The sequence below is a fragment of the Sciurus carolinensis genome (genome assembly GCF_902686445.1).
Source record: "Sciurus carolinensis chromosome 14 unlocalized genomic scaffold, mSciCar1.2 scaffold_101_arrow_ctg1, whole genome shotgun sequence".
Taxonomy (NCBI): Eukaryota; Metazoa; Chordata; class Mammalia; order Rodentia; family Sciuridae; genus Sciurus; species Sciurus carolinensis.
Window position 1 is genome coordinate 1,069,939 of NW_025920105.1, and position 22,397 is coordinate 1,092,335.

The 22,397-nt window shown below is 41.6% G+C and overlaps 1 pseudogene; it reads left to right on the plus strand.

Moving 5' to 3' along the window:
* Positions 1–875: 875 nt before the first annotated feature.
* LOC124973202 (polycomb group RING finger protein 2-like) lies at positions 876–22,025 on the plus strand (annotated as a pseudogene).
* The last annotated feature ends 372 nt before the right edge of the window (positions 22,026–22,397 follow it).

The window sequence follows — 22,397 nt, forward strand, 5'->3', positions numbered from 1 at the left end:
CAGACATTCGAATGGGTCATCACCGCCTCGGGGGGCGTGCGATAGGCCCGAGGTTATCTAGAGTCACCAAAGCCGCCACCAACATCAGGCACAAGAGACTCGGAACATCGTTCCGTGTCAGCGGGACCAGCTCCGAAGGGGTCGCAGAAAGCCACCAGGATGTGCCCCACCGGCTGGGGCGCCCTGCCAGCCCCCCCACCCCCGCCCCGAGGGGCATGAGCAGCCACCGCTCTGCCCAGAGGCCCTAGAAAGCCCAGCGGGGACACAGGGGCGGTCTTGGACCGCCTGCAAAACCGTAACCAGGAAAGGGGGACACACGAGGAAACGGAACAATCATCGCTCCAATTCCACCCTCTCGCTGCCGGGGAAAGGGAGAAGCAGGCAAGAGAGACTCTGAGAGACCGAAAGACAAGTCTGGGTTCACGCCCCAAGTCCAAAGAGAGAATACCAGGACTTCCGGGGATGGTGTCCTAATATGATTTCATTTCAGTTCATTTCATTCCAATCGTTCCCGCTGACGGAAGCATCCAGGTCAAGAAAGCCACAGAGCAGGTCGGAGATTCCACCCTTGCAAAGGAAAGGAGGGAGGGAGGGAGGGAGCCTACAGGCCGCTTCCCTCCAGAGGAGACGGGTGCCCTGGACCACAACCCACACCTACGACGCCCACCCACCACCGCTGCCGCCGCCACCACCACCAGCAGCGCCGCCGCCGCCCCCCCTACACACAATCTCTCTCCCTCTCTCCTCCCTCCCCCTCGGAGTCTCCCCGACCCCCCACCGCCGCTGCTGCTGCGTGCACCCTCCCCCCATCTCCCTTTCTTCTTCTCTCCCTATCTCAGAGTCCACTAGGTGACTCCAGAGGAGCAGGATGTGCCATGTGCCTCAATCACTCTCACCAGAAACAGGGTGCTCTCACTGAACTCACCCTGGAAAAGATGCTTCAGTACACGTGCCATTCCGAAAACACTCCCCCTCCCCAATCCAAAGCAGCACGAAGTACGAAAACTAAATCCATGTTTGCTTTTCATTTATCAGTCCGGGTCATTTGTTTGGTTTGTCAGGCTTCCACCCACTACCGCAACCCAGTGACCCAGCTTGATACTTTCCAGATCGGAGGAGGCCCCTACCAAGGCCTCCTACCTTGTCCTTTCATTCGCAATCACGTGACGGTCGCTCCATTCCCCAAGACCACTAACTAACCCTAACTCACCTTAAACCTACGCCTGTATAAATATAGACACACACACATACACACACACACACACACACACACTGAAAAGGAGGGGGAATGTGACTCAGGAGGTCAGCGTTCAGCGACCCTGCCGTTCCATCCCCATTATCACCAAGGGGGTAAAGATAAATCAATGCCACAGCTGACATACACAGGCCGTCCTGCTTTGGATGGTACACAGTAGTCACAGAGTTCTCCGGATCATGGGACACAGATCAGTGGGCCTAATCCCGCCGCACTCCTAGGGCCATCCCTCCAACTGGACTGTGGGCTCAGGCATAAGTGAATCATGGCTACTCCCCACTTTGAGGAAGCTTCAAGGCCTTTTAGGGCAAGAACCTTGCAGGTGCCTGCAGGATAAGCAGTTCCGAGGCTGCATGGAGATCAACTGAGCAGAGTAAAGGCTCTCCCACAAGATGTGGGGAGAGAAACCTAGGGACCTCACTGCTTCCTGAGGCCACCACTCTATTTTCACTGGGAGCCAGCAAGCATGTGATTTGACACAGACTGCCTCGCAGTCAGCGGGCTGGCAAGAGACACGGGGCTCAACCCACAAAAACGGAAACAAAAAGGGAGGCGGCGGCGGGGGGGTGTCCCCCTCGGGGGCGCAGTGGGGCGGGGCGGTGCCACAGGAGCGGGGCAGGAAGCTCCAGCTCGGTTTAGGTTCCTTTGCAGGATGGTGATTTCCAGAGGAGCTGGGAAGGACAGAGGGGGAAGGAAGGAAGAGCGGCCGCCACTACTCCACGCCCCCACCAACACGCCTGCCAGCCACTTGCCAGGACCCTCCTCCTCCTCCTCCCCCACTCCCCCCAAGTCGCCCGGGACTGCAAGTCCCACCCACCAAGCAGCGCCAGCGCCACCGCCATTGCCCACCCAGGTCTCCTTGCCAGAATGGCATCTTGCCACCGCCAGCACCCACAAAGGTCTCTCGAGAGCTATCTCTAGTTCGTTCCCATCTCAGGCTCTGCTACACCTTCTTCCGAAACTGAATCCACTAGGTGATGCTGCAGGACGGGGAATAGAACATAGAACGGGATCCCTCACTCGAGGAAAGGCGGGGGTATTTCTACCAAACTACCAAACACAGGTGATCGGCCTGTTCCCCGAGTCCCCTAGGACCACTCCTCTGGACCTCCCCATTTAGACGCAGGGAGTGGAGAGGGGAGGGCAGAACTGGGAGGAGGGGGGGCCGCGGGACTCAGAAAGGGCTGGGCCTGGGGAACCCTGGCCGGACCGACAGACAGAGCAGGGCCGGGGGCAAAGAGCTGCAAGGCAGTCCCCAGCCCTGGGAGACACACCCCAGGCAGGCTCCCAGAAAATCCCTCTCCCTCACACAAACCAGGCAGGTAGCAGAAACTGCTGGGGAGTCACCAAAACACATATAACCAACTCCCCTTTCTCTCCCAAGGAGGCTCAGCTCCCAACCAGGTCCTCACCACCACGGAGGGACTTCAGAACATGCCACCTCAAAACACTCAGGGAGAGAGAGCGGCCCCAGGACAGAGGATCGATCGCTTGTGATTTCCTTTGAGGCCAGCCTCCACCACTTAGCGAGTTCCTGCCTCCAAAAATAAAAAGGGGTCATGTATAGGCCTCACAGGAAGAGCGCCCTGGGTTCAAACCCTGGCAGCACCGCTTGCCACAAATACTGCCATTACCAAACCAGCCTCACTCTTCACCCTCAGAGTACCAGGTACAAAGTCAGGTCAGGTCAGAGCCAGGGTGCTCTCGCTGAACTCATGGGGCAAAGACAGTTAAGTGAAGAAGGTGCCCTCACGGGTTGCGTGCACCTGAAGCCAAAGAACATCCCTAACTGAAACAAACAAACCAAAAAGGAAAGAGAGGAAAGGAAAGAAAAAGAAAAAAGAAGAAGAAAAAAATATATATGTATATGTATATGGAACCCTATCCTTAGGTGGCTTATGGTGTCTATATAGGTAAGGAGGCCGTGTCTTCTGAAAGACACAAGTTATAACTCAGAGCAGAGTGGGGGACAATTCAGGAATAGCTTCAGGACATGGGGTTTCCTCTGCAACAATGCACCAAAAATCAATCTCCCTCTCCCCAAAACCACTCATCAGACATATGTCGAGAAGCAGAGTGCACGTCTGGTGCCTTGGTCTCCTCACTCATGCAACAGAGAGGGACAGCACCCATTGCCGCCTCCCAGGAGCACGTCAAAGACACGTATGTATGTTACACACTTAGGGCCAGAACTCAGGAGCAGTGAGACTACACTGTCCAGGCCCACCTGTCCTACCGCTTCACCCTGTAAACTGTCCACTCTATTGCCTGTGAAGAGGAGATGGAGATCCAAGGGAATGTGCCCCAACTAGATAGTCAGGCCAACACTTTGCCCCGATCTGACTCGTTCCTCGGTTCTGACATCTTGTACTGTACATCCCCGGACAGAGCAGAAAATTCTGAGAACACCAGTGTCCTACCCTGGTCACGGCAGGGAGGGAGGTAGGGAGGGAGGGAGAGAGAGAGGGAGGGCAGGGCAGGGCAGGGCAGGGCAGGCCGGCCACAGAGCACCCAGATGGCAGTAGCCAATCCCCCATTCAGCTAGCTCTGTCTTCCCGTATGTTTCAGGAATCATTAATGACACCCACTCACTCACCCACCACCCACTCTCACGAAGATAGGCGGCACAGGGCCTGATACCCTCCCTGCCAGCGCCCGTTTTCAGACAGGAGACATAAAGTTCATGGAAACATCCGATACAGATGACATTCCAGGAAAAATCCATCAGACGGTCATCGCCTGCATCCACTCAATCTGAAAATGCCAGAGCCTCAATTCTCGCTCGACTCAAACCTGAAGTCATCATCACCATCACCACCACCACCACCAACACAACTACCACCACCAGCAACACAGAAACACTGGGCCAAGATGCCTGAGCTTGCTCTTCCTTCTCAATATGGCCAAATCCCTTACAGTTTTCTTTTCTGCTTTTCACCATGACCTGGTCTGCTAGGCTTTTTCCTTATTTTTATTTATTTATTTATTTTATTTTTTGGGAGTGGGCAGAGCAGAGGAGTACCCAGGAGTTAGGCCACAGGCCCAGGGTGCTTGAAACTTCAACGGTTCGATGACATTTCATTTCAAAGACACAAATGAGGGACACTTCAGAGGCCGACTGGGGGACAGTCAATATAAAGCTAAGGCTTCACTTCAGTGTTTGGGGGTGGGGGTGAGGGTGAGGTGCGGTAGGGGGATCAGCAATTTTCTCATACTAGACAAAGGTGTCAAAAATATGCAATGCAGAAAAGATGGCATCTTCAACAAATGGTGCTGGGAAAACTGGAAATCCATATGCAACAGAATGAAACTAAACCCCAATCTCTCACCCTGCACAAAAATCAACTCACAATGGATCAAGGACCTTGAAATGAGACCAGAGACCCTGCAACTTAAAGAAGAAAAAGTAGGTTCACATCTTCAACTTGTTGGTTTAGGATCAGTCTTCCTTAACAGGATTCCTATAGCATAAGAAATAAAAGTAAGAATCAATAACTGGGACAGATTCAAACTAAATAACTTTCTCTCAGCAAAGAAAACTATTAGCATTGCAAAGTGAGAGACTACAGAGTGGAGAAGATCTTAACCAAGCATACTTCAGATATAGCATTAATTTCCAGAATATACAAAGAACTCAAAAAACTCCACACCAAGAATACAAATAACCCAATCAACAAATGGTCCTTGGATATGAGCAGACACTTCACAGAAGATCTACAAGAAATCAACATGAAAAAAATGTTCAACATCTTTAGTAATATGAGAAATGCAAATCAAAACTACCCTAAGATTTCATCTCACCCCAATTAGAATGGCAATTATCAAGAATACAAGCAAAAATAGTTGTTGGAGAGGATGTGGAGAAAAAGGTACACTCATACATTGCTGGTGGGGCTGCAAATTAGTGCAGCCACTCTGGAAAGCAGTGTAGAGATTCCTTGGAAAACCTGGAATGGAACCACCATTTGACCCAGCTATCCCACTCCTTGGCCTATACCCAAAGGACTTAAAATCAGCATACTACAGAAGTACAGCCACAACAATGTTCATAGTTGCTCAATTCACAATAGCCAGATTGTGGAAACAACCAAGATGCCCTTCAAGTAATGAATGGATAAAGAAACTGTGGTATATATACACAATGGAATATTACTCAGCCATAAAAAATAATAAAATTATGGCATTTGCAAGCAGATGCCTGAAATTGGAGAATATCATACTAAGTGAGATAAGCCAATCTCAAAAAACCAAATGATGAATGATCTGCTAATATGTGGATGATGACACATAATGGGCGGTGGGAGGTGGGCAAGAATGGAGGAAGAAGGGACTGTATAGAGGGAAAAGATGAGTGGGAAGTGTGGGGTGGAAGGAAAAAAATAACAGAATGAATCAAACACCATTATGTAAATGTATGATTACACAATTGGTATGCCTTTACTTCATGTACAAAGAGAAACAACATGTAACCCATTTGTTTACAATAATCAAAAAAGAAAGAAAAACTCAAAACCAGCCTCATAGTAAATGGACAAATACCAAAAGCATTTCTTTTAAAATCTAGGACAAGAAAATGATGTTTTCTCTCATCACTTCTCTTTAATATAGTTCTACAAAGCTCACCAGAGCAATTGAAAGAGAAGAAAATAAAAGAAGTCAAATTATCTCTGCAGACAATGATTCTTTACCTAGGTGATCTACAATATAAAACTTCAAATGAATGCTAAAGCTAATAAACAAACCCAACAAATGAGCAGTTCATAAAATTAACCTAAAGATTAATTTTTTTCATATACTAAAAATTAATGTACAGAGAGCAAAAGTCCTCCAAATTGAGCAAATTCTTTGGGACAAAACTTGTTCTACTTGAATGTGTTAAAAATGCTCTGCAACTCCTCTGTCCTTGAGGCCTGGCAACATTATCTTATTAAAAGAACCTTTGGTACTAGTGGACTCTGAGAAGCAAGCAAGTTATGTGATCTGCACATGCACAAAGCTAACTGTACTATGTAACCTAGGTAATTTGATATGACCCTGGAATAGGTAATAAAACTGAACCAACTTTTCCAGGAGAACCACTTCTTGCTCTTCACCATCATGTGTGCTTGCCTCTTTATTAGTTCTCCCCTTAACCCTTGTAAACAGACACCAATTAACCTTAACAACTGGGGTGCTGTGCAGGTATCCTATGGATGTCTTGATGTGAGAACGGGTTAGCTTACTGCCTTGAACAGGCTTTGATGTGCATCACTGTTTGACTGGTATTGATTCCACTAGTAGGCTATGGAGAATTTTGTGTGACACTCAACATTGACATTGGGCTGAGCTGACTTATTTGCTTTGTAGGGTTAAACATACTGTGAGTAATGCTGATCTTGCTGTTTTGTGATCTGAAATAGACTCTTGCTGCTCATGTTATTGAAAAAGTGGGTCCTTATGACCCCAAGATTGGGAAGACATAGGTAAAAAATTACACAAGAAGCTGAGGGCTCCTATACCTGTGTTACATGCTTACTACTTGTGTTGAGATTCTATCTCAAAAATAGCCTTGACAGAACCACTAACTTCTCTGGTAGTCTCTAAGATGGAAGATTTTTCTCCCATCTCCTTGCATTTCTACTTCTCCCCCTCCTTCTTTCCCTCTCCCAGTCCAGTCTCATTTATCTGAATGTCTTAGGCAGTCAGCTGCAGAGGGAGAAATTCCTACCTTGACTGTCTGCCTCATTAAATTAAATAATGCTAATCCATCAGAATATAAACAATTGCCTTTTGCTGTGTTTAAGAAATTAAGACGGATGCTGTTGAAGAGTAAAATCAATAGTAATTTCATTCTTAATATGATAGAGGGGCTGGGCATGTGTTATGCCTTGGTTCCAGTGAATGGAAAGCCTTGTTGAAGATGGTTACTCCTGCTCAAAATAGTGTTTTTACAAGAATACTGACTTAGCCTGTGTTCAAGCTGAGAATAATGCTCAAGGAAATGTTAATATTGATTATGATGACTTGTTTGGCCTGGGGTGAAGCAGGACATTACAGCAACAAGTTCAGTTGCCTGCAGTCACCACTGGCCAGATAAGAACCTTAGTTTGTAAAGTATGAGGAGGATCCCAGACACTCAGGATCGTTCAAAGTCCTTTGCTGTAATTCAACAAGCCTTAGGGGAGACTTATTGTTAACCTATTGAGTAAAGCCACTGAAAGACAAGTAGACAATTTGGAGGCTGTCAATATTCTGACCAAACAGCTAGCTTATGAAAATGCCAATCAAGATTGTAAGGAAGTAATAAAATCTATTTACCATAAAGTGGATACTACACTTTCTAATTTAATGAAGGCCATGTGAAGATGTTGGATCTGAAAATCCTAAAGTGGATTTACTGGCTGCTGCTCTAAAAACCCCTGATAAACTTTGTTACAATTTTTAAAAAAGCTGGCTGTCTTCAAAAGGACTGTAAAATAAAAAACAGGATCATAAAAAGGGCCCAATCAGAAATGTCCAATCTGTCATAAGGATTTCATTGGGCTAATCAATGCAGATCTAAAACAGTCTTTTTGGGAAACCTAAATACAGGTGAACTCCTAACCCAGGGCCAAAGAAGGAGGAAGCCTTTTCATCTGCAGATGCAGATGCCTCCTTTACAGATGTTTCTAATTCAAACAGAAGCTCCTTCCACTAATTCTTTCATGACACTAGAGGGAGTACAGAAATAGATTTGATTACTATTGAGGATGCTTGTCACGAGCACGTCGTAACACTTGCAGCCTGTACTGGATCGGGAACCAGGTAGGAATAAGATAACACTCACGTAGCCGGTCGTTGGTCCTCAGATGAGGTTTTATTGATGCTTGGTTCACAGCAAACGGCAATCAGTCATCGGAGTAACAGCATGCAGCAACCAGGGGCCTCGAGCTGGGGAGCACTATCTTGTCACTTGTCAGCGGGACATAGTGACAGACTCTGTCGGTGGAGTAGTGCCCGCTCTCTCCTGATCAGTCTGCAGTTTATATAGTCACATCAAAACAAGTTCACACATTACCTCATTTGTTTTTCAAGTCCTGAATTCTGCAAATTCATCTAGTAAATATTTTTACCAGTTTTACCATTAAAACTAATGTAAATTTGGTGTAAACAAACTGCCAAATGTTTTTCTCAGTGACTGCATAGTCACCATGTGCGTCACTGCTCGTGACTTTACTTATCTTAACGCTACACACACATTTTGTTTTGATCTATCACAGAAAACAACATGTTTTTCATAAGTTTCACAAAATGGGGTCAGAAAGCAAAATGGGAGTTGTTTGGTTCACTTCAGCAATGTTCCATACAATGCTCAAAAACATCTCCTTGGGTAAAATTGCTACTCAAATTCAAGGACATCTACCTAAAAGTACCTTTGGTTTAATTTTGCCCCACTCTCAAAGTGCTAAAGAAGGAAAATTTATATTTCCTGGAGTGATTGATTCTGATCATACTGGTGTAATATGCATTAAATTTTGGTATCACATGTCTTTAACACCCCCCAAAGGATCCTTGGTAGCTCAATTAATTGTCAACTTTGTATTACTGCCGAACAATCCCTAAATGAAAGAGGGAATGCAGGTCTTGGTTCCACTATTATTGGAGCATTTTACTTATTACTGAAAATAGACCAAAATTAACCTTTTTTTAAAAATGTACTATCACAGGGTTCTTGGACACCAGTGCTGATGTTACAGATACCTGTCTCAAAGAGGCCACCCAGTTTGGGGCATTGGAGGAAATAATGAATAGATGTCTTAAGGCTCTCTATGGTTGCAATGCTCCACCCCTTCCAAAACACAGCAAGTTATTACTCATATTCAACCATACATTATGGCAATTCCCTTTTCTAAATGGGGCAGAGAAATCTTACACAAATTATAAACATCTATGAAGTTGCTCTTTTTTATTGGGGCCTCTGTGGAATTGACTGCTTACCATTAAAATGGAAGGTCACCACTCAGGTCTGGGTAGAACAATGACCATTGTATAGAATGTGGCAGCTGCAGAGGCCCTTATTCAAGAACACTTACAATTGGGACATATTAAACCTTTTACCTGCCCATGGAATACACCTATTTTTATCATAAAGAAAAATGGAAATGCAGAGTATTATAAAATTTAAAAGAAACTGATAAACGCATACATACTATGCTCCACTTCAATGAGGATTGCCTAACCCTAATATAAATCCTCAGGATTTTTCCTTATATGAAATATACTAAAAGATTTTTTTTTACTATTCATCTCTTTCCTGACAAATGAGAAAAAATGCCTTCACTGTTCCTGTTTTCAATCATCATAAGCCTGCTGATAGATATCAGTGGAAAGTTCTTCCTCAATGTATGTTAAATAGCCCCACATTTTGTAAATAATGTTCTTTAGCCTTTCTGATAATTATTTTTACATATTCTTGTTTATAATTATATTGATAATTTTATTGCTGGGTCAATACTTACAGCAGAAACTTTAAATTATAGCACATTCTATTACAATCTGGCCTCCATGTGGCCACAGGGAAAAAAAATTCAACAACTCACTATTAACTATTTTTGACTTAAGATACTTCAACTTTATTCCATTCCTCATACTCCAAAACTGACTCTTCCTTCCAAATTTTCCTTAGTTCATTTACAACAATTTTTAGGACGTTTAATTTGGACTCAATCATATATTTCTTTAACTACTGATACATTGTTGCCTTTTTCTCACCTGTTAAAAAAAATAATCCCACCATTTTTCCAGTTAATTCTGCACTGACTGCAGCTCTTCACTCTGTTAGTTCTCACTCTCTACAGTTCTACAGAGAATTTCTCATTCTCTACAGTTCTTATAGACAGACTCCCAACATTCAATGTTCCTTTATCTCTAATAACCTTTACAGGAAAGACTTATGTCTTTGCTGCAGTTGTTGCCAGTTATAATCAAAACTCGTATAATAATAGAATGGTTATATTCTCAATTTTCTGGAAAAATATCTTCCTTATGCTGATATATATGCTCAACTGTTCTCAGATGATATCAATTATACTTTATGTCTTATAGTAATGGATATTTATGTAATTTTTTATCTTTTTATGGAAAGATTTTACATTTACACTATTTGCAAATTTCATATTACCTAGCTGTCTTAACTGACTTTTTTTTAGCTCACAACACTTTACATACACTTCTAAATGAATGTCTTTACTTCTTGGGTCAATTCTCTCTTGCTCCTTTTTCTAAAATCACCTCCATTCCATTTTCCAGTGGGATTACTGTCTATACAGAGAAAAACAAAGGGGTGTGGTATCTATATTCACTGATAAAAAATGGACTGATTATTACACGTTGCCTTAATCTTCCCCTCAGTAAGCAGAATTACTTGCAATTATTTTGGCTCTTCATATGTTTCCCACTGCCTTAAACATCATTACAGATTCTCAGTATATAGTCAAAGTGATGCCTCACATTTCCACTGATATTTTGTCACCTCATTTGGACTCTAATTTGTTTTCTCTGTTTATCACTTTTCAGTCATTCTTTTATAAGATTATTCAGCTCCATATTTCTTGCTCTCATATGTAGCCACACTAAGATTCTTGAACAACTCACTGAAGAAAATACTCATGTTGATGCTCCTATAAAATCACTTCATCCACTCTTGTCAGATGCCATGAAATCACACAATTTTTCATCAAAATGCTCACTCATTAATAAAAACCTTTTTGATTTCCTCTCAAAAGACCTCTTTAATTGTTAATAATTGCTCTCATTGTGATACCGCCGTTTACCAGTGACGAGTTCTGCTTCTTCTAATGTTGAAGATTAAGCACTAGAGAAGCACGCCAAGGCAAGCATATTAAGCAGATTTCTTTAAAGGGAATAATACAGACTTCTACCGGCAAGGAGAAGGGGGCCATGGCTGATGTTCTAAAAGTCCCAAGAAGTGAGCACACCCTGCATCTTTTATAGGTTAAAGTCTCTTTTGTTCTCCAGTTCTTTCCCCCCTTATCTCTCCTTCCTGCCTTCGTGACTAGGCCTGGTTTTGCATTAAGTGAGAAGCCATGGGCAGGGGGAGGGCCAAGGTGATTCAGGCAGATAAGGGCCCAGGGGGCATTAATTAGCAGCTCCTTGTTTGCAGCCCTTGATAAAGGCAGGTAAATTTGGTAATCAATGGGCTCCGGAGATCTTTGACATTCCATTCTTCCAGGGACAGTCTCCAACTTCCAAAGGCAGATGGCTTCATGGCTTCATTTCCTCGAATTGACCCGATTTCCTATTTCTACACTAACTACCTGTCCTTAATTCTGGCTTCATTCTCCCCTTTAGCTATAGGAACTCCTAACTGCTTTAAGGAAAAGGGGGCGTCAGTCATTCTGGCTGCTTTGAAGCTGAAAGGGGGCAGTGAGGCGCAAAGCAGTTTGGAGTTCCTTTTTTAAAAATCAGGTCAATCGAGGGGTCCAAGGTAGAAGTCTGGTTGGGGAATAGCAGGTTGTAAAGTCATCTGGGGGTGGGTGCTTCTATGATAGAAGAACAAAAAGACATGAGTTCTGAAATGAGATTAGTACAAAGTAAATGTTGCAGCATCTGGAAATTGCCACTGAGTATCATGAAAATGACAGAAGTCAATCTCTCACCAGGAGGTGGAAGAACTGAGAAATTGTTCCCATAACTAGGCCTAGCAAAGGCTGGAAAGGACAAGGCCTTTATTTGGGAACTTTAACATTGTCCAGGTTATCAGGAATGTAAACACAACATTTAACTCTTAATGTCATAGATGTCCCCAGAAAATATAGTTAAGCTACTTAATGTCATTTGATTCTTGTAAAATATCCCTTTATTGGTATAACCTGTGTTAGAGATCTCTATACTTCCATTACTTAGGGCTAGATAATCATACGAGCAAACATAGATTAAGTCTACCTGTGTAGCTTAGGAAGGTCTGCAGACCTTAAACTGACTAAAAACTTCTGGCAGTTTCTCTTGAGAGTTTTCAGGCACATTTGCTGAAGAATCTTTTATTTGTAGCTTCCAGTCTTTATTCTAGTGGGCTAATACAAGTGTACATCTTAAGTTACATTTAACTATTATTTCTTTTAAATGCCCAAGAATGGCTATATTTTGGTTTTAACTGTTTTGCTGGGTGTCTAAGATCAAGCTGGTCAAATTGACCTGGTTCCTGTCTTGTTAAAGAGTCAGCTGAGTTCCCACAGGGGCCACTTGTAGAGAACTTAAGAGCAGCTTCTTAGCTCCACCAGTGCTATTGGTTAGGTAGGGTCTCCTTGATGAGGTGACTTCCTTTGGAAGTATAAAGGGATGTCTCCCTTTTTCCATGACCCTCCTTTGCAGCAGATGCACTGAGTGATTTTTCATCCTCTAGTCTCAACAATCTCCTTGATCAGGAGGCTGTGCGACCCAGAGTTGCAGCACTCCTTAGAGAAGTCCTCTTATTCCCTGGGTTCAGGCTGACTGAGGGCAAAAGATCCAAATACTGGTCTATCTTGCCTTCTGTATTTAATTCCAATCTCTAAGTTTGATCTTAGTCATCCAGCAAGCCAGTCTCGCCAGTCATAAAGTAAGAGTACTGGGCTTTAAATTCAATGTCCATTAACTTTGCAGTTATTTACCCTTTTATCTAGCTGGAGTCTGCATTAATACTGGAAGTTACCACTATCTGTTAGGTGATGGCTTATTATCACAAGTTACCTAGGTTGTGTGTTCTTGAAGCACCTACTTCTGCAAAACATTAACAGGTAACAATTTTACAAAATGAAATTAGCAAGAGTAAAAATATATTCAGCTTGTATAATAGCTATCTTGAATTTTGACTGAGAACCACATTATATTCCCTATTTGAGATCATATAACTTTAAATAAGCTGAAGTCTGACTTATTTTGGAGTCACTCTAACATGCAGTAAGGTAAGAGCCTTATCTCAGGTAAGGCGTGGCTCTTTACAGATCTTAAGTGTTCTTATTCTGATGTTGATTTTTGCTTCTTCCTTAAATATCATTAAGTAGTTTACATATACTGTTTCCTGAGTCTAAGCTTAAAATTACCATTACAGACAAGTTTAACCTGGAGAATAGCAGCTTGATAAATTCCCTGCTTTAAAACTTGTATACCTGAAAAATATGAACACATTTAATATACAACTAGTGACCACTTCACAATTACCTTGACGCTTTTTATATAAACTTTATAATTAACACAATTTAACATTGTATCTAAAACATGAATCAAAGAAAGGCTGAGAGAGCTTTTAACTTTCCTTTTGTGTGTCAAAGTGGCAAAATATTTTCATGTTTCACAAAATTAACCTTTAAACAAGTCAGGCTCTAATGTTTAGAAATACATCTACATTTGAAATTCTTTATCTCAGTGTAAAAAGTAACAAATTTTACATATACCCTATTGATAACAGGTCCTATAATAGAACATTAAATGATAGAAATTAATCCCCAATAAAATTTACTCTTTATAAGCTTAAAATTACCATTACAGACAAGTTTAACCTGGAGAATAGCAGCTTGATAAATTCCCTGCTTTAAAACTTGTATACCTGAAAAATATGAACACATTTAATATACAACTTGTGACCACTTCACAATTACCTTGACGCTTTTTTCTTACCAAATTTAGTTTAAGAAAAATGTAGACTCTGTAACACAGTACAATACTCTAACAGTTGTTTAACCATAATTGTATACACCCCAATTTTTAAGACTAATTGTTCTAAAGAATAAAACTTAATAGACAGAAAGTTGAGTAAATTAGTGTTTCTAAGAAATCCTTGCCATTTTACCATATAGATTAAACTTTGGTTTATATCAGAACATTAGTATTTCACCTTAGGAAAAACCTTAAATAGCTTTAGCTGTCTCACATACATACAACCAACTTAGTTACATGCAAACTTGTTGAAACTTGCCCTTTACATACACAGACTTTCTTAGCACTTACTTAGACCCTCATGTATTTCATCACACAAGCACTTTCTTACCCAGAAACATTTCCTTTTTCCTTTTACTAAATATATTTCCATACCCAGAACCTTTTATTTTCTCTTTCCTATTCATTGACCCCTTTTTGTTCACATTCTGAAACAACTCTTATGAAATTTCTGAATTTAGATAAATTACTCTATTTTAATAAGATTGAATATTTTGCTGTTTATAGTACTCTAATTGAAACACAGTTGAAACTTTTGGGACACTTTGTATATAGAGTTGCACTTGTTAGGACATAACTCCTAGTAACCTTGTTTTTAGGTTAGTGATGACACAAAGCAAGTTTAAACCCTTTTATTTACTAACCTATAAAAACACCAATAATGTTTAAGTATGATACCCCATGGAATTTAAAGAGTTAAGAGTACTTGAAGTTATTTAACAATTAGCATTTTAACTTTGAAAATTAATCAGATGTCTCTACAAACACATTTGAGTAATCCCATACATGTTAACTCTAATTCACTTATTCTGTAAAAACCAAGAAATCAGACAAGTGTCCTGAACAGTATTTGCTGTCTCTTTCCTGTTGAAGAAAAGTCTTAGAAACAATTGATATTAGACATTTTATTAACATCAATATTTTATTAGCTTAACCACCTAGAGATTTGCGAGTTATTTTCAAAGACATTTTACTTTCATTAGTTTACCCAATTTGAATTGAACCTTTAAATCACGTGAATTAAAAGTATTTGGATCCATTTTTAAATTTTAATTTTAGGAGCGCTCAGTTTTGATACAGACAACACCAGACAGCACGACATACAAATAACACAAAATCAAAGGCCTTGTAACTTTATAGGTGAATCTCCATTGCAATGTAACAGATGTTCAAAAACTCTAGTTGAATAAAAAGTAGAATTGATCAAAAAAATCATGAGCTCAAAAAAAACATAATTAAAAAAAAACAAGAGTCCTGGAAAAATGATACGGTCGTTAATTACTTTAGTAAAGCACCATAAAATTCACTTTTGCTGGAGTTTAGGTAAGGCTCTTTTTTACCTTTTTTTCCTTGGGTTTGAGACCGGTCTCCTACTGAGCCTTTAGGCTTCCTATTTACATTTCAATGTAAGCCTTGACTGAGATCTGGAAGGATCTAACAGGTTTTAACAGAAACTTTGTGCTTAGGGTATTTTAGTCATTTCATTAGGACAGGTTGGATGTCAAAGAAAATTATGAGACCTTATTTTCCATTTCTTTTGAGAATGAAGCTACTTTGCTAAGTTCCTCACTGAGATATGCCATTGGTTATTGAGTTGCCTATGGCTGCCTATCCAGGATTTATTTTCCCCTTTTGTGACAAACAGGTTAAATTTTGCTTCATAGGTAAGCTGAGGACAGGAGCTTGAAGTAAGGCCCCTTCCTGGGGCAGAATATTGTCCTATGGTGACTATTTCCTGTAGTTGAACCTGTTGATGACATAATTAAGCTTTATTTTTTGAGATCTTATAATTCCTATTAGCTAAGAAGTTTAGGAGTTCTGCAATGGCCTTTTGATATTCCTCCTGGGTGGAGACACATAAAGGATGTCATTTACTTACTGGAGAACAATCACAGATGTTTTATCTCTGAATTTTGTTAAGTCCTTAGCTAAGGTTTGTCCGGAACAGGTGAGGGCCATCTAAATCCTGAGGCAATACTGTCTAGGTTAGTTGAGATACAGTATCTGGTTCCTCAAAGGCAAACAAATTGCTATTCAGAGTCTAGCATAAACAGGAAAAGCCATCTTTTAAATCTAACAGTAAACCAAGCAGCAGTTGGAATCCAAGATAAAAGTGTATGAATTAAGAACTACAGGGTGGGGGAAATTACTGCTTCATTATTCTAAGGTCTTGGACTAGACAGTTTTCTTTTTAACTCCTAAATGGGCAAATTGCATGGGCTATTGCAAGGCATTAAAAGTTTCTATCAGTTTGAATGATCTTTAATAAGTCCTTTTTCTTGCCTATATGTTCCCTTTTCTTTCCTTTGATGTCTATTAAAAATGGAAGATGCAAGCTGGAGAAGATCATCTGAGGATTGATCAGGGCCACGTGCCAATTTTGAAATTTCCTCTAAATATTTGGGACTGACTAAATGATAAATTTATACTTTAAAAGTAGGTGGCCCTTTATGGATTCAGGATTCAGAGTGGTGTGCTTTCTTATTGCTTTCCTAAGTCTCTCCATGAAAATAGCAGGACTTTCCTGAAGGCTGCATAATAGTTTTTTAAGGCATCCTACTCATTATTCGAATCCCAGTTAGGATGGTTTCTGGGAACTGCCTGTGCTCTAGATGGCTAATAGCATAATTTTCCAGGTGAAGTCAAATACCTGGCATAAGTTTTGAAACATCTCAATATTCTCAATATTTATTAGGATCCTCCAAAAGCCTCCTTAAATTTTTGTCTATCTTAAGTTGGGAGGGTTCCCTCAATTTTCCTCCCTTAGTGGGCGATTCCTCAAGACTTTCTCCTCTCATGGTAGAGATTATTGCTGTCAAGCATGGTAACATATGAAAGGCACTTTTCTTGATCATTTGCAATTTAGCAGTATGCAGGCTAGTGGTGAACCTGGCAATACTGTTGAGAGAGAAGCTCCCTTCTGAGTTAGAAGTATTAGGGACGTCTCCCTAACTGAGCTTCCTTAGGGTCCAGAAAAACCCGTCTCTCACCACCTGGCTTTGCCAAAGTTATTTCTGGCCTTCTTCAGCAAAGTGCTAGGGTCCTAGTTTGCCCTGTGCTAGAGACCCTGGGAGGATTCAGACTTAAGGGCATTACTGCTTTCCTCCCTGCCACTATAAACTCCTAATTATGAAAAACGATGACAAAAGTAAAAAGTGTGCCTTTTACCTATCTTCTTGCCCTGTAGACTAAAGGAATCTCCGGAGGGTGAGGGGACATCTATTGGTTGTTAGGCATATAACGCCCTTTGCTTGGAGGGTCTCATGGGAGGGGTTTTTAAATGCCTCCCTCTTGCAGCTTAAAGAGAACACAGTGAGCACATTTAAGCATGGGAACAGTAATGGGGAGACTCTAGATAGACTAGTGAAGGCTAACTATGTGAACAAAGGGAACCTGGGCATTTTCATACTAATCATCCCAGGCCTTAATCCTACAGCTTGAATTCCTAATGTCTGACCGGCAAGGGAAGGGGAGCATCCAGGAGGGAGTGGATGTGCGGGAGTGTTGTGCACTGTATGGCCCATACGGAGGCAAAGGTGATTGGTGCTTTCCCTCAGTGCCATTGTCTACAGATCAGCCTGGATACCCTTCAGGGCTGTCGGGAGGGGGAGTCTGGAGAAGGAACCTTTGGGGTCCACCCGAGAGTAGCCCGGGCCGAGAACCCCGCAGTTGCTCCAACCCTTCCTCCACCTCCACGCATCCTGGGCAGATCAGGACTAGGGACACTGTGTACTTGCGGCAATTGCGCTCCGGGCCTGGACAGAAAAGTAGGAAATGGCTTCAGCAGAGCCCCAACATGCCTGCAGAGCAGGGGATTGGAAACTTGCCTGGGCCAGGAAACCTCTCACCCGAGTCTTAAGAATGGCGGCTGCACTAACTGCATTTAAGTAGCCGACGGGTGCCCATTTTGCCCTCCAAAAATAAAGAGACAGAAAGAAAGATGCACCTCAAACAGATGTGGGGTGTGTGGAGAGAGAAGCTTACTTACCTTGGCGTAAATCTCGCTGGGGCCTCCAAATCTGATACCGCCGTTTACCGGTGACGAGTTCTGCTTCTTCTAATGTTGAAGATTAAGCACTAGAGAAGCACACCAAGGCAAGCATATTAAGCAGGTTTCTTTAAAGGGAATAATACAGACTTCTCCCGGCAGGGAGAAGGGGGCCATGGCTGATGTTCTAAAAGTCCCAAGAAGTGAGCACACCCTGCATCTTTTATAGGTTAGTCTCTTTTGTTCTCCAGTTCTCTCCCCCCTTATCTCTCCTTCCTGCCTTCATGACTAGGCCTGGTTTTGCATTAAGTGAGAAGCCATGGGCAGGGGGAGGGCCAAGGTGATTCAGGCAGATAAGGGCCCAGGGGGCATTAATTAGCAGCTCCTTGTTTGCAGCCCTTGATAAAGGCAGGTAAATTTGGTAATCAATGGGCTCCGGAGATCTTTGACATTCCATTCTTCCAGGGACAGTCTCCAACTTCCAAAGGCAGATGGCTTCATGGCTTCATTTCCTCGAATTGACCCGATTTCCTATTTCTACACTAACTACCTGTCCTTAATTCTGGCTTCAATTGTACACTCTTTGTTCCCCTAGTAGGAAAACTGTAAACCCTCGAGGTTTACATTCTAATCCTCTTTGGCAGATGGATGTAACTCATTTACCTTCTTTGCACTTCTATTCCTTTTCACATGTTACCATAGATATCTCCTCAGGCCTTATATGGACCAATGCACATTGTTCAAAGAAGGTCTCAGACTGTATGTCTCATGTGCTCCTTTGCATTGCTACCATGGATAAACCTCATCATTTAAAACCTCACAATACACCTGCTTATACTTCTAGTGCCCTTGCTCAGTTTTGTAATCAAAGGAATATAGTTCTAACCCATAGAATTCCTCACAATCTTACTGGACAGACCTTAGCTGAATGTACATGTCAAATACTTAAAATGTGTCTTTTAAAGCAAAAAATTCACAATCCAATTTCCAAATTTTATTTGACCTTGGATGAAGAGGACCCTGATTCAAAAAAGAAAGCTCCAATATGAAAAAGATGTTCAAGAGACCCTCTGCCTTTGATTCATCTACTGACTTGGCGGGGGATATAAACAATTTAACAACATCTACTCAACAATTGCTAGTCTACATGTGTTTAGAATATACCCTGGAAAACTTGATTGCAGCTGTTTGCCAAACTTACCCAAAATTCTATAAATATACTGATGATTACTGTATTATTTCTCTGTTATTGTGTCCCTCTTGAGGGTGCCTTCATACTTAGCAGAAATTGGTAATTCTTCTGAAATTTGTATCATCAAGCTACTCTTGATAATAGGGCTGCTATGGATTATTTGCTGTTACATCATATAGGATGCCAAAATTTTAACAATAAGTGTTTTCAATTTAGCTGATAATAGTAAATCCATTCAAAGGGAATTGGATTATCTTAAAGATATTGTTAAAAAAGATAGAAGATGATGGTGGTTGAGATTTATTAGACTGATTAACCTCATGGCTGCCAAATTTTACATGGATCAAACAGCTTTTCATTGGAAGATGCTTACTGATACTTGCCTTATTATGCTGTACTTGTGTTAGCCAATGTTTGCATTCCTTTATCCCTCCACTGTTTTTAAACAGAAGACCAGTCATGTCTATTCAAAAGGTCATGCACAACAAAAAAGGGGAGTTGTGGGGATTTCAGGTCAATGTACAGAGGAGCAAAAGTCCTTTGAGTTGAGCAAACTCCTTAGGACAAAAGGTGCTCTGAATGACTTAGAAATGCTCTGCAACTCCTATGTCCTTCAGGCCTGGAGACATTATCTTATTTTAAAATATTTGGTAATAGTGGGCTCTGAGAAGCAAGTAAGTTATTTAATCTGCACAGTTGCTAATCTAACTGTACTTTGTAACCTAGTGTAACTTGATATGATCTTGGAATAGATAAGACTGGACTGACTTTTCAATGAAAACCACTTCTTGCTCTTCACCATCCTGTGTACTTGCCTCTTTATTAATTCTCCCCTTAACCCTTATAGCTGGACTCCAGTTAACCTTTACAAATAAGTGTTGGAAATGATATTGCCCAAATTATGTTATTAGATTGTGTGTGCATATGAGATGTACCAATAAAAAAAGTGGAAAAGAAAGAAAAAAAGTAGTCTAATTAAAAATGTGCAGAAAATTTGAAAAAATATTTATTCAAAGACAATAACTATGGTCAAAAATCACCTGTTACTCATATACTTTGCAGTAGGAAAGACGCCAAACATGATTAGTCATTAGGGAAATACAAAATAAATCTACCACAGGAAATGACTCCATAATCACTAGGATTGGTATGACTTAAAGAAAAAAAAAGGAGTATAAAAAAAGTCACCATATGATCCAGAAATTCTATTTCTGTACATATACAAAAATAAAAACACATTGCACACACATTCAAAACTCACTAAAACTTGAGGATGAATAATCATAGCATATTTACAGACAATAGCACCAAAGTGGAAACAAAACAAGTAAACCCACACCACTTAATAAATGGATAAATAAAATTTGGTGTTATTTGTAGAAAATAGTATTTAGCCAAAAAAAGTCATGATTCACACTGTGAAATGAAAAACCTTGAAAAAAATCCAATTGTGAAAGAAGCTGGACATAAAGACTTCATACTGCATATAATATTGACTTACATAAATGTTCAGAATTGGCAAATCCATACACATGAAACACAAAGTAGCAGATACCAAAGGATGGACCTGGAAGATATAACATTTCTCACTGAGGTGATACAAATATTCTGGAATTAAGAGTTCAGAGTTAGTATCTTCTTTCTCTCTACCATCCCAAACTGTTTTCTCTCAAACTGTTTTCTTAGGACAGGTTTCTCCCACCCTGGCCACCAAGTGACATTGCTTTGTCCCTTCTTCCTTCCCTCCCTCCCTGAGACCTACAGGAATCCAAACCTGGGTACCTAGTGAAAATTCAGAGCATCAGAGAGAACCAGCCACATGAATACACCCAATCCTACCTTAAATAGTGAAAGTCCCCAGTTCTCCCACTCCCAATTCTGATCTTATACTTTTTGCATGAAACCACATGGATCAGAATGAGGGAGTTGAACCCTAACCTCATGTGTGCCCTCTGTATGGGCCACTTCATCCATGTGACCACCATCATGGAGTACTTGCATTCCTTCTGCAAAACATTCATCCATTGCTACCTGCAGACCAACAAATACTGCCTAATGTGAGATGCACAGGTCTATAAAACCCAACTGCTGCTTAGTATCAGATGGAAAAAAAAAAAAAAAAACTCTCCAAGACATTGTCTATAAATTGGTCCCTGGAATTTTTAATGGTGAGATGAAATGGTGATGAAATTTCTACACAGTTCACCTCTTCATAGAGGTCTGCAATGACTCCAGTGAGAACCTAGGCAAGCAGAAGATGAAACTGAGCAAAGATGAGATCATCAGTCTCTTCATGGATTGCTACAAAGATGTAACAAAGAAGAAAGACCTCCTGTAGAATGGAGATGGGGACAAGGAGAAGACAGGGGTGTCCTTCCTTTGATGATTAGCTGCCATGACAATTATGCACATTGCCAAGTTCATTTGCTTGAAGATGGATGTACCCAGCAAATACAAGGTGGAGGTTCTTTAAGAGGACAAGCATCTGAAGGAACACTACACCCTCACGGACACTGCTTACGTCTATTCCTTGCAACCGATTGGCTCTATCCCTCTCAAGTACCATGTCCAGACAACCTGTAAGCAACTAACCATGCCCAAAATGCCTACTCCTTCCAAGGGCATCAACATCAGTGGGGCATCAGAGTGTAAGTTAGTCAGCAACAAGGTTCCTAGCTCTGCCACAATGCTGACCACTTTCTCCTCCCTACGCAGTCCTGCCACTCCTTCTCATGGCTCTCCCAGTTCCCAAGACCCCCACTCCTGCTGCCCACACTACCTCCCTCACTCCCCCTTCAACAGCCAGTGGGCTCACCAGAGCTGTCAACTGGGGTGACTCAAACTGCCTGCAGAAACCATCCTCCACCAGCTGGGGGTGGAGGATGAGTGTCAATGGAGACCCCATGCTCCCCATCTGAAAGAAAGGGATTCTTTCCTTCTTTGCAGCCACCTTTCCACTCCTTTCACTTTCTCTGGGCCCCTTTATTTTCACCTCTTCTAGCATCCCCAGCTCTTCCCACCATAGAGGTAAGAAGTGGGCTTCATAAATAAGTCTACATATGAGTACATGGGAAAAACCAAATATACATACTTGTTTTCTATGGACTAACCAGATTAATTTAACTGACAAGGGGGTGGGGGAACCTTCTGTGTTCTCATTTTTAGTGTCTTGTGTAATTTGCTCTACTTTTTGGGGGTTACCTGGAGGTGAACTCAAGGGGCCACATGGAGACTGGATAAAACCCTATCCCATTCCTCCATGTGATTCTCAGGGCAGATGTGTTGTTGGG